General features: G+C 53.1%; 1 protein-coding gene across 1 annotated transcript in view; it reads right to left on the minus strand.

Moving 5' to 3' along the window:
- Window positions 1–8,818, minus strand: part of CALN1 (calneuron 1) — a 367,399-nt gene extending 358,581 nt beyond the window's left edge. The window contains exon 1 of the mRNA XM_032460335.1: window positions 8,713–8,818. The gene's annotated coding sequence lies outside the window, so the exon portion shown is untranslated. The remainder of the gene's footprint in view (window positions 1–8,712) is intronic.
- Between the last annotated feature and the right edge of the window lie 1,002 nt (window positions 8,819–9,820).

The raw sequence follows: 9,820 nt of genomic DNA on the forward strand, positions 1-9,820 counted from the left end.
GACAGGGTCAGCCCACTGCAGAGGGCAACTACTGAAAAAAAAAAAAAAAAAAAAAAAAAAAAAACCTAGAGAAACACTATGCAGGATAATCTCCAAGGGCCACGGAGGCAATGAGGGATGGAGGTGGGGGGACATGCCCTCCCTGACTGCCACCTCTCCTCTGAGCTGCAGATCCTACACACAGCCAGCTCAGGGGGGCAAAGGTCAGGAGAGCACTTCCAGTTCCAGCGAAGCCTCAGGCAAACTCACTGACAGTTACAGTCTCTCCCCACCTTTCCTGCAAATCTCTCTCTACGCCCACTTCACCCCGACTCAGCACTGTCCTCTCCCCCTCAGATGCCAGCGCCCTCCAGCCCACGGGCCATAGAAACCTTCCTGGTGAAGAATCTGCTATCATCCACTTAGATGTCAGCTCCGTGTGATTTCCTGTCTCCATCTTCCAGGGAGACCTGCATATGGCATCTTCTCTTGCCTTGAAATAGAGGGAGTGAGGGAATCAGGGAGATGGGGGCAGGAGGTGATGTGGGAGATGTGTTCCTGGCATGAAGAGTGTCCACACAGACTCAGCCCCGAGCCCTCTGGCACCTCGGGGCGTCTCCCAGGAAGGTGGGCTCTGGGGTCGAGAGGGCTAACGCAGCAGAGATGCACCCGAGGAAAACCACACGACAAGTGTCTGGGGGGAATGGGATTCCAAGTCCCACTTCTACTACCAAATCCTTGGGATCCCTTTCCCAGTTTTCATTGATAAAATCAAGCCTCACATTTTTGAGACTGGCAACAAGAGACCGCTCCCGTGGGAGGAACGGTGGCCGTGACACCCTTTGCTCGGGGACCCCAGAGCACCCTCCCCATGGGACCAGGGCTACCACCGCGGTGGCCTCGTGGGCCCCAGAGCCCCCTAACGCCACAGGTCAGGTCTTTCCTCAGCTGTCTCCACAGTTCCTCAGAACAAAGGTCTATGGGCCCAGAGAGTGATAGGAAGCGAGGCCCCGGGGCAAGGACGGGGGCTGACTCAGCTCTGCCCCCGTGGGCCCTCGGGAGGGAAGGTCATCCCAGGCAGCCACCACCAGGAAGTGCCCTCGTGATGATCCTGGCCTCTCAAATCCAAACCGAAGGGACCATGGCCTGAGAGAGGAGGTCCACCGTTGGTACCCCTTTCGCACAAATGATGACCCGCCTCTTCTCCAGTAACTGACAAACGGGGATATCCTCCCTCCTCACTCCTGTCTGCAGGAGCTTAACGTGATCTGACTTCTGCAAGATGAGCTTATCAGAACACAACCCCAGGAGCCTCACTCTGCAAGGAGCGGGACTTTGTGGCACCCCGGAATTGGCCTGTCCCCAGATCTGCTTCTGTGAATCTGGTTATTCACCCTGGCACCTCAGCAGAGGCCAACTGCAGACACGCTGCCCTGCTGGGCCTCGGCTCTCAGGCCACTCTTCCCAGGGACCCCTGCCCGCTGGCTCCCGGTAGGTTCAGTCAAAGGAGGACTCGAGGGGGATGGGAAGGCCGGGAGGGAGAAAGCGCAGGGGGGTGGCTCCTGCCCCCAGCTTCCTTTGCTACTGTTGAGACCAGCCTCACTGCACCCCTTCTGAGGTCCAGCACCGGCTCTGCCCGCCTCACAGAGGTGCCAGCACAAGCTGGGCCATGTTCCCAGGGGGTCAGAGCACCAGCCGTCGACACTTCATCCCCTACCCCTGCGTCGCCTCAGCCATGATAGTCCTGCTGGATTGATGCCTCCCTCAGGCGTCTGAGTCCCTGCCCAGTACGGCCCCTCTTAAGCCAGATAAGACACACTTCTCTCTCTTTCCGCAACCCTAGAGATGGTAGCTGTTCTTGCAATGATTAATTCTTGGACTGTTTCAGCTTCCTAGTTCCTGTGTAACTAATCCTCTGTGTTAAATACCATCTGTTTGAAATATCTACTGTGGTTTTGTTTCCCTGACTGGACGAGAATTTTCCTTGGAGATCCCAACTTGGAGTGTTCTGATAGTCATGATCAAGTCAGAATCTGAACATTCTGGCACATACCACATGTTTGGGAAATAAATGTTAACATTTGCAGGTTAAAAGAAATTACAAGGGAGAGAGTCAAGTTTTAAGATCATTCCTCATGTTGGAGCCCATGGGCACATCCGTATGTTACATATTTTGTCATTTATTACACCAAGTTTGCAGAGAGCAAAAAGAGAAAAACTACACTTCCGGTCTAATTTTAAATCTACTGGATTCAAACCAAAAGATTCTTAAGGTGCAGCTTAGGAAGTCAACCTCAGGAGAACTGAACAGAACGCCAGCCCCGCAGGGAAGGACTTGGGGTAACTTACACATGATCGTTCCGCTTACTGCTCAGCTATGTTAGGTGCTTTAGGTAAATCTTTGTATATTTCACCAATATTTTGGAACCTGGACCGTGCTGACTATCAAGGAATTGGAGAGTCTTAATTCATCTCTTATTTCATCCCCCTGGAGGTCTGATCTGAGAACAGAGAGCAAGATAAAATTGTTCCTCTTCTACGGGCAGGGGTAAGAATGCGGGGAGAGGGGGTAATATGTTTCTGTGGTCTGTGACATCACCTTGACCTCTGCCCACTCTCAGGATGCCACGTCCAGTCTGGTCAACGTGTGCTACCCTAGAGGTATAGTCCCACGCCATCCCCTCCTCCATTCCCACTGCTGCTGGCTTCGCTCAAGCCCCCTTCTCTCTCAGCTGGTCTCCTACAAGAAATTTCTAAATGACTCTCCCTGCTTCCGTCCATTCACAAATAGTGCCCGGGGTCCTGCCAGGCACGGGAAATATGGTAGCAGACACGGGAGATGAAGCCCAGCCTTTGGGGAGTTCAGGAGCTCGAGAAAGATAAACATCAAGCAACTGCAAAGGGGAATGTGGGCAAAGAACAAGAAAAGCACAGGGTGACTGCCAGCTCTCCTCGCGAGGGCTGACTTCCTCAGTGGGACCTGGGGAAGGCTCCTGAGGTGGGACCCGGCAGACAAGCAGGTCTTGATGGGATGGGGGAGTCACTGACAGACAGGACAGGCTCTAAGGCACCAAGCACCAGGCACGGCTGACGCCAGCACTGACCAAGCGGAGAGACTGGTTCGTGGTCAGAAGGAGAGGTAAGCAGGGGGCACCCGTGAGACCTGAGGCTTCAGGATACGGGATAGAGGAAGCTGCTACTACGGGGCTAAACTGGATCGGGACGTGGTGAGATGCACCTTTGTAAACGATCCTCTATCAATATGAAATATCTAAGGAATGTGTGGTACAACCCAAGTAAGCACTGCAGGGAACGTGAACAAGGGTTTGCAGCAACTGGAGCACAACGGGAGCGATGCTTCTGAAATACAAAACATCGGCTACCCGTGGTGTTCAGGGTAAAATCAAACTCCTGAATCCACCCAAAAGGCTCTTTGTAAGCTGCGGGCACTTTCATCCCCTCTCATCGCCTCCCAGATCCCCTCCTAATGCACGTCAGTCAGCTCTGGCCTCATGAAACCACTTGCGACTCCAGAAGAGGCCAGCCGCGCACATCTCTGGGCTGTAGCACTGCTGTTCCCCCAGCCTGGAATGTCCTTCCTTGCTGCCCTGGTGAACTCCTACTTATCCATCAAGGCCCTACTCTGAGGTCACCTTCTCCGGGAAACCTTCCACCAAGGGCCACCTTTCCTCCCACTGCCGGCAGCCAGGGGTACCTACCTCCCCAGTAGCAATCACCACACTACAGCGATTTTCCCTCCCACGTGACGGTCTCCCACTCCATAAGGGCAGCAACAGATGTCCGTCCCCCTCCTGTTCTTAGTGCCTGGTACAGGGTGGTCCCCCAACAAATCGTGGTTAAGATGGACCAGATAGAGTTCCACATTAACAAGCTAAATGAGCTTAGCTCCCCGGCGTAAAATGCACACTTTGCAAAACTCACGCCTGTGAAGTTCGAATAAAATGTCAACAATCTGGGAGCCACTAATGGCCTACAATCAAGGAACGGTCTGCTCAATAAGTAAATAGTTTGTATTTGTTAGAATAAACCACAAGTAATGATTTAGTAATTTTCTCGTATTTCGCACATTAGTCAAATTTTCTCAAGTTGTTCCACTGTGTCCCTGCCCGCAGAAGTAGGCTCGACCCACCCAACTCAAGGACGAGAGGCATCCTGGAGGCAACTGCTCCTCTTGGCTTCCCTGTGAGTTGCTAAATCAAGGGAAATGTACAGGGTCCCAACTTAAAGGAAAAGCGTTCCAACACGGCACGGCTTCCTGTGCACGGCATGGGGGCAGGCAAGATTCAGAGCCACCAGCTCACGAAAGCGCCAGAGTCCAAGCACTAACGTACAGCCTTCTCCCACGAAGGTAAAAAGGTTAAAGTTGGAGATAAAAATCCCCACGCTCACTGCCCCACGAGAGTTTTGCGACCCCACAGGATGAACTGAATAAACGTAAGGTCCTGGTTAAAGTTGCGCCTTGAGCCCCAGATCTAACTTCGTGATCAGCTCTTCCACCCTGTTCTCTGACAGACCACGGCAGCCTCCGTGGCCACACTGACCTGATGGCTGTGGACTTGGTGCAGGTGTTGCTCTGCCGCCTGCAGCCCCCACAGCAGGGCACAGAGCCTTGTCTTCCATGAGCCCAAGTTCAAGGGCTCAGGGGGTTTGCAAACAGCAGAAGCCACGCCCTGTTGTTCCCTCCAACCACCCTGATTCCTCCCTCTCCGCGCCCTCCTCCTCCTCCTCCCCTCTGTCTATCCCACTCCCTGGGCTGAGGGGGCGGCACACCTGTGCCACACTGCACCTTAGAGAGGGCACGACAGATCCAAGCATGAACTGGGCACACGAGAAGTCGTTAGTGAAGTGTGTCCCCTGAGCATGTGGGCTTTGGGCCTCAGGGGCCCGTCTAAGTCCAGACACAGAGGCGCAGCCGGGGCAGACACTGGGTTCCCGGGCAGATTTCCTGCAGATGACAAGTGGCTCGCAGCTGGATGGACAGTCTGCTCCGTCCACCTGACCTGGGGCATCAGCAGATGTGAGTGGCAGTGTCATTTCCCTAAATCACACTGCTGTCACTTGGCAAGGCCATCTACTGACGCTCAAAGACCCAACTTCCTCTCCTTATCTCATAGCCGAACGAGATGCCAAACTCCACGGTAAGACCACTGGCTTCTAAGAAAACAAACCAGTCAGACAAGCCCATGTTTACAGCCACAAGCTGGGGCCAGATGAAGTAAAGCAGAGTGACAGCCACCATCTCAGGATCCTGGCTCCACACACAGAAAACCCACTGCGGAGAGAGGGCTGCAGTCAAGCCCTGAGATGCTGGGCGCCAGCCAGCCCTGCCACCGGGATATTTTCCGGCCAAGAGATGGGAGCCATGCAAGGAACCTCGAGCAGGGATGGGCTGGGGGCCGCCCCGATGCCCAAAGCACCCACTCCCCTCCCTGAACCCAAAGACGCCCCCATGTGGCTCACTCCAGCCCAGCCACTCGTCATAGTCCTCTTTGAGGTTTCCCTGGCCAGAGTCCTTGTTAAGTTCCAGGCAACTTCTACACAACTAATGCATGCTCTTCACTGAAAGTTAGAAAGCCCAGGGAGGGGGTCTTCTCAGATGCCACCATCCAAGGGTCACCTCCATGAAAATTTATTTCCATTTACGGCCAGTGAGAGCCTGGCAAAAAGCTTCCTTCCCCACTGCCCACTTCTTTATAAACCATGACCCGGCCCTAAGGCGACCAGGCTCTGAGCCTCTCCTGGAGGACCCAGCCCGCTATGCCCCACCTGCCGAGCCAGCCGGGAGCAGAGGCTGGGCCACAGGGCTCAGCGTCTGCTTGGGCAGGCTGTCCTTGGAGGCCGAGACTGGACCCCCCTCATTTGCCTTCTCAGGTTTAAGAACTAGCACATTTTCAGGAGGTAAAAGACTGCCTTGGAGCCATTTCTTCCAGAAACTCAGAGGACTCCAAGAAGCCGAGGATGCTCACTGGAGGATCAGAGAGGAGGGTCAGCACAAGTTAAAGGGGAAAACGCGTAAGGCCTGAGGCTGCTGAGTGCAAGCTGGTCGGGAAGGGGACAAATCTGATCTCTTGCTGAGTCCCCACCTCACTGTTGGTCACAGCAGTCTGCCCCCACTCCCCACTCCCCGGGGTGGCTGTCGAAGGGGCGAATGCTCCTGGGGTCCTGCTTCGACTTTGAGAGAGAGGCCGTGGAACACTGGAAACGTGATTTGACTCAAAGGACAGAAAACTGGTCACGTCAGGTTCTGTCGCGTCTCTGTGTAGCCAGGAAGAGCTAGGTATGTCTTTATTGGGTGCTGCACACGACGGGACTCGGGGACACAGCTAAAAGCCAGGGCAGAGCTGGAATAATACTACTTTGCAAAATAAATTAAAAAAAAAAAAACAAACCCACCATCCCTGTTTTGTATGTTATCATCCCCCAGCCCACCTAGACCACAAGCCCCTCAACAGTAATAAGAAGAATAAAGAGCCCGTCCCTCAAATTCATATTATAATAGCGTCCAAATAGCAGTACTGGACACATCCACCCCAAGGGCATCCCACTGCCAGCCCCTCCCTCCACGCTAATCCCACATATTCCCGGCTTTTCCATCTTGTCCTCTGTTTCATGTGGCCAAGGCCCACCAAGGCCTGAGGCTAAATCTTTCTTGGCGCTCCTAAGCCCGTCTGAGTGTTCATTGAACTTGGCAGAGCAAAGCCCACTCTAGACTCTCCAACTGCAGCCGCCCCAGGTAATAACGCAGCCGGCACGGCTGACTCCAGCACTGGGAAGTATATCACTCAAGTAGAGTTTGAGCGGCATCCCCAGCTCCCTTCCTCAGCCACAGGAGGCACAGTCACTGCTAGGATGGCTTACGGCTCCCGCTTGGATTCCTAAGGTCTAGTCCGCGGGATGGATGTCATCACATAGCAAAGGTGCTGCGGATGGGAACCACCAACATCCTTCATCCCAAACTGGGACTCATCCCGTATCTGAGAACCTCCTGGACAGAAGTCAGGAGTGGTACCACATATGGCAACCCCAAGGCTTTCCAAGAACCTCCAATCCCTCTTGAGGTCTCCACATCTACCTAGGGTCCAAAAGGAATAACCACTGGTACCTCGGTCCAGCTAACGCTTCAGAAGGCTATCAAACCAAACTACCCCGCACAAAGCACAGGCAGGCACCTCAGATGCCTCTCTGGTGTCTCCACAAGGTGAAAGAGGGAGGGAGTTTGGGGATCAGGGCACAGATGGATACATTCCTGGATAACTTTGATTTGCTCTTCATGGCTTAACTCAGACATCACCGCATCCAGGAAGTTTTCCTTCATGTACAAGGTTAGGCTCCCGTTCTCTGTGCTCTCAAAGCATCATGCACTTCCCTTTCAGACTTCCGACACCACATTTTAAATGCCCAATGGCCTGTCTGCTTCCAAACACACACGGGAGTTTGCGCCTAGGGGCTGTGTCTTACTCACCTCGATGGGAGGCTGCAGCAGCGATCCCGTGTGTCTGCCAGCGGCCTGGCTGCTCCCAACCCCGAACTTGAGTTTTAAGACCTGGTCTGTGTCTATTTGCACTGAGATTAACAGCTTCCCACCCACCCCTCATGCCTAATTGCTGCAGCCAGGGGAAATAAGAAACAGGAATTGAAAACAGAGTTCTCCAAGGCCAAACCAATAGGAGAGGGTTTTGTAATGTCACAGACAAGGTTGGGAAAGAGACAGACACTCTCCCAGCATAATAAAGTCCAAAAATTATGCTAGCAGGAAGACATGAATCTTGTATGTAGATCACTGAAGTCTGTGGGCAAGAGAGTCACACCTACAGTATAAGTGATTTGTTGTTTAAAATAGTTTGGAGTGATCATACAGGAACAGAAAGAAAAAGCAAGCCTCCACCCAGAGGGCAGGGTCCTCTCCCTTCCCTTGTCTGACTTCCAGGCTCCAAGTTTCCACCTCGCTCTGAGCAGCAAATAAAATGAATGGGACTCTAATAACTGACAAGGAGCTGGGACATCCCCAGCCCAGGGAACAGCCCCCACCCAGGGAAGGAGGAAAGCAAAAGCAGAGAGGAATGAGGATGAGAAACAGGCCCAGGTCAACCAAGAGGACCTCCACCTACAGGTCCAGGCAGGGAGACTCATGCTTGTTATGATGTGGGGGTTGGAGCTTTTCACTTTAAGGCCACCATGTCCACCCCTCGGCCCATGTCCACCCCGGTTCTGTGTAGTTTAGGTTCTATCACAGAGACCTGTATTGGAGAACAGATTAGACTTTCCTTTAGGTCGTGTGTGTGTGTGTGTGTGTGTGCGCGCACGCGTGCGCACAAGGATGAACAGGTACTTGCCTGGCAGAGAGAAGGGACTAGCCTTCCTTCAGGTCAACATCAGGCACCCAAGACACCTATAAGGTCACTGACATGGAGGTAAGAGGACCCCTGGAAGCGGTGTGTGTAGTACATACAATACAGTATATTATATGTAGGAAGTGCGGGATGCTTTGAGGACACAGAGAAACGTGACGTCTGTGTTGAGCTCTGAAGATCAAGTAGAAGTTAACCAGAAGCATGTCTGTGAAATATCCCCCACTCTCACCCCCAGACAGCAGCTACAAGCCCTCCTGTGGGTCTAGGATAAGAAGACCAGTGCAGGTCACACACCTCAGATATGTCAGAGCCACTCGATTCCCCTAGTGAGGCCCCAGAGCTCACAGACCCTCTCACTTACCTGTGTTCCTGGAGGAGGTCTTGGTCCCTTTTCCTGGAGCTGCCAAAGTGGCCCCAATCCCACGAGCTGCACTAAGAAGATGGATTTGCAGTGTCTGCAAAGTCGGGGAGCCCTAGTCCAGAGCTGGCCCCAGCCCGGCCCCTTGGAGCCCACTGAAGGCGTGCCAGACCCCGGCGAGGCCGGCTGCTCGGGCTGCAAGGAGGAGAAGCGAGCCACGAGCTCCCGGGAGCCTGGCCAGACTCCTCGGGCCGGCCAGGCAGGTGGAGGAGGAGCTGGAGAGAGCCTGACAAAACCTCCAGAGCAGCAGATTAACTCCTGAGGAGCCACAGAATCAGCGAGGCTGACCCGAGGAGCCCCTGCAGAGCTCTCCCCACCCACCCCGGTGCCTGGGTCGGGGTGCGCCTCCCTCTGGATCTGCCCCTGGTTAACTTGCTACTCAAATCCGAGCTGGACTTCGTGCCCCACCCCCATCCAGCAACACACCCTGGGGAGAGTCCCTGGCTATGGGACTGGCTTACTCTGATCTTTCTTTTTTAAATATATTTTGTTGAGATAACATTCATACAACATAAAACCAACCTTTTTAAAGTGAAGAATTCAGTAGCGTTTAATACGTCCACAACGTTCTGCAACCACCACCTCTATCTAGTTGCAAACTATCTTCAACACCACAAAAGGAAACCCTGTACCTGTTACTTCCCCTTCCTTCCCGCCCCCAGCCCATGACAGCCACTGTCTGTGCTCTGTCTCTATGGATTTGCCGATTATGGATGTCTCATATAAATGTAATTGTATAACATGTGACCTTTCGTGTCTGGCCTTTCACTCAGCGTAAGGTTTAAGGTTCATCTACGTTGTTGTGTGAAGTTTCACAACCTGATTCCCTTCTATAACCAAACACTGCTTCACTGTGTGTATACAGCACAATTTGCTCACCCATTCACCCACTGATGGACGTTTGGCTTGTCTCTACCTTTTGGTCGCGGTAAATAGTGTTGCTATAAACACTCAGGTACGAGGATTTGAGTACCTGTTTTCACTTCTTCAGGGTATAGATCTACGAGTGGAATTCGGTCATATGGTAGCTCTATGCTTAACTTTTTGAGGA

This window comes from Camelus ferus, chromosome 18 (assembly GCF_009834535.1).
Source record: "Camelus ferus isolate YT-003-E chromosome 18, BCGSAC_Cfer_1.0, whole genome shotgun sequence".
Lineage (NCBI taxonomy): Eukaryota > Metazoa > Chordata > Mammalia > Artiodactyla > Camelidae > Camelus > Camelus ferus.